Raw genomic sequence first — 3,628 nt, 5'->3', positions numbered from 1 at the left:
AACTGTACGCGCAAGTGACAAGTAGGAAACTGTGTAAATGAAACAATTTTTTATACCAAGCATAAGAGACAAATGTCATTAAACGTTATCAGTGAACTCAAATCAAAATTCTTATCTGGCACTGATAAAATCACAAATGTTATTGAAAGCGAGAAGCAACTCTCCCGTCTCCAGACGTATTTCCTGAAAAATTGAAGATGACAGAAATGATCCTTCTATTCAGTGGAGGCAATTCATTATAGACCACACATTTTCTGGCTTCTCTAAAACTTCAAAACAAATTTTTCTACAAAAGTCGTGCACATTTCATAGGAAAAAATTTTCATCAGGTTACCTTCCATTCAGAAGGCTGCTGCACGCAGCAACTGTTATACTGACTTGTAAATAATAGATTTCAGCTATCAGTCGTCCTTTTGAAATCTTATTGGCAGATCTATATTTCAGCTAGAAACTTGCCATTTTCAATGCACTATCATTTTTGATCAATGCATGTAATGCCTGTTGGTCGGGCTTCATCCACAGTTCATTGAATACAAACTGAAGTGAATGAACTGTGGATGAAGCCTGACCAACAGGCATTACATGCATTGATCAAAAATGATAGTGCATTGAGAATGGCAAGTTTCTAGCTGAAATATAGATCTGCCAATAAGATTTCAAAAGGACGACTGATAGCTGAAATCTATTGTTTACAAGGAAAAATTTTGTTTTATTGTTCAGAGCATGGTTTTCAGAAACATGACGCTACAGAAAGAGCTATCTTTGATTGCATTAATGAGGCATTGACTTAACTGTATCATGAACATCTAACAATTATATTTTTGGACTTCACAAATATGTCATAAACATAAGCTATTACTTTCAAAAGAGGAACTTCAGAATAACTCTAAAGTGGGTAGTCCTGCCTTCAGAGAAAGATGCAAATATGTCAGGTGGCGCTATGCAGCTTGCAAATATTGGGATTACATACCAAGCTTTTAATTTCCAGGAAACATGTGTGGTAATTGCAATGAATGCACAGTATATACATGTATGCTATTCAGAATAACGTAACTTAAAATGTGGTGTATGTAAGGTTCAATGTTAGGCCTGGTCCATTTATTACTATTCATAAATTATTTAGAATTGTCCACCTCATTCCAAAAGTTTATTAAATTTGCAGATGATACAAATCAACTAGTTGTAATATAATTAAATAAAATCTACTCACCAAGTGGTGGCAGGAGAAAAAACATGAAAAGGTTAAAAGTGTGCTAGCTTTTGGAGGCAGTGGCTTCCCTGGCAGAAAGGTTGAAGGGGAAGGAAGAGGATTGTTGAGGTTTAGGGAAAGGGAAGAGTGGGAAAGTCACCCAGAACACTGGTTCAGGGATGACAGGTCTGCACTAGAGGACTTGAAAACCTGAGAGCTTAAAGGTGGAAAATAGGGTATAAGAAAGACAGATACCTGAGAGAACATCATACAAAAGTTAATAAGAGCAGAAAGCTGAGTACATTTCTTTGACAAGGCTATGACTTCCTAAAGTCATGTCCTGATAAGAGGTCCATTCTGTTCAACATTTTACCCAGCACACCTAGAATAGCTTTTGGTGACCCTCCTGCTCTCTCCATCTCTGCATTAGCCTGGTCAGATACTGTACTGCTCCTGCACGCATTTCCCTACATTCCTTTCACCGCCTGTGCCAGCCCTGTAACTGGAAAAACATACTATCAAAAGGGGAGCCAGCTGTGTACCAGCTTTTATGTAAACACTGTTTGGCTTTCTACATTGGTATGATTACCACCAAGTTATCAGTTTGGATGAATTGGCTGAGACAGAGAGTGTATACTGCCAATATACAATATCCTGTTGCAGAGCATATTCTGCATCATGACCTGAGTGCCTATTTTACCATATGTGCCATCTGGACTGTTCGCCCAGACACCAGTTTCTCAGAACTACCCAGGTGGGGACTGGTGTTACAACACGTCCTCAGTTGTCACCCACCTGGCTTGAATTAATGTTAATTGTTTTCACAAGTCTCAGCACTTCTTCTCTATAACTATTCCTTTCATCATTTCCTTTTAGTTTTCCATACCTTTTTATTTTCTGACCAGTCTATTTTTCCCCACCCCCTTACCTCCACCACATACAATGCACTTAGCTTTCCACTCTTATTAACTCTTGCATGATGTTTTGTCAGTAATCTGTCTTGATTGTTACCCTGCCTTCCACCTATCAGCTCTCAGGTTTTCAAATCTCATCCAGTGCAGTTCCCAACAATCAGTCTTTTTTGACCCGGGGTTCTGGGCAACTTGCCCAAACTCTTCCCGCTTCCTCAATCTTGCCAGTATTTTTCTTCAGCGCTCTTCCTTCCCCTTCAACCCTTCTGCAAGGGCGAGGAGCCACTGGCTCCAAAAGCTTTCAAATCTCTATAACCTCTGTATGTGTTTTCTCCTGCCAACACTTGGTGAGTATTGTTGAAGGTTTCTCGGGTCTCCAGCTGGGTGGTAGCGTTGATATCTCGCGACATTTCGGGAAGTGTCTTACTACCCATCATCTGGCGAGATATCAACGCTATCACCTGGCTGGAGACCCGGGAAACCTTCATCAATAGTTTACGCCAGGAAAGCCTACAGTCGCATATACTTGGTGAGTAGATTTTATTACTTATCCAAACATATTTTCAAAAATTTATTATTTTTGTTGATTTATAAACTAATTTGGAGGAAGACTGCAGTGGAATTACAGGATGAAATATATAAGTATATGTATGACGGATTACAGAGTGGTTCTTCAAAAACAGTCGTAATAAATGCAGCGAAAACAACTGGAGACCATTTATATGCCTTGCAAAGGATATGTACACAAAATCTCGACATAGCTCTGTCTAGAAAGTATGAATTTCACTAAATTCCTTGGGCTGTGAGTACAAGACAGGTATATGGAATGAACATGTGAACTATATAAATGTAAAATTAAGTATCACATTAATGTAAAAAAAAAAAAAAAAAATCCAACAAAATCCACAACACAGCAGTTTATAAAAAATGTGTACTGTCCACAGACTCTTTGTTACAAATGGAACTGTTCTGAGGAAATACTCATGCAAGTGGAAGTTGCTTTGTAACACAAAACATGATTATTATAACTATTGAAAAGATCCACCCAGAAATTTACGCAAGCCACTGTTAAAATACTACTAATTCCACTTCCGTGCTTATATATCTTTGAGATCACATAACTTGTGAAGATACTGGTAACTACACAGGATGAGTCAAAGAGGACTTACAACTTTGGAATGATACAGAAATTTACTGACATAACTTACAGAATCGACAGATGTGTCATTTTGAAGCAAACAACCTCAAGTTTCACATTAAAATGTCATTTTGGTTTGATGTGACTACCATTTGTGATACGGCAGATATCACACTGATAATCAGTTTCTTCCCGTATCCATTGCAGCAAATTGGCCATAACTTGTGCAATGGTAGTGTAGATTCAATTTTTCTGGTCGGATAAATTCTTTGGTAGGAGAGGAACATATGCATGGTCTTTAATGAAACCCCAGAGACAGAAATCCAGTGCTGTCAAATCTGAGGAGTGAAGTGGCCGTGTGGTTAGCCCTTCGCGGCCGATCCAACAATC

This window comes from Schistocerca serialis, chromosome 5 (assembly GCF_023864345.2).
Source record: "Schistocerca serialis cubense isolate TAMUIC-IGC-003099 chromosome 5, iqSchSeri2.2, whole genome shotgun sequence".
In the NCBI taxonomy this organism is placed as follows: domain Eukaryota; kingdom Metazoa; phylum Arthropoda; class Insecta; order Orthoptera; family Acrididae; genus Schistocerca; species Schistocerca serialis.
The sequence above is the reverse complement of the archived record's forward strand: the minus strand, read 5'-3'. Positions refer to the sequence as shown.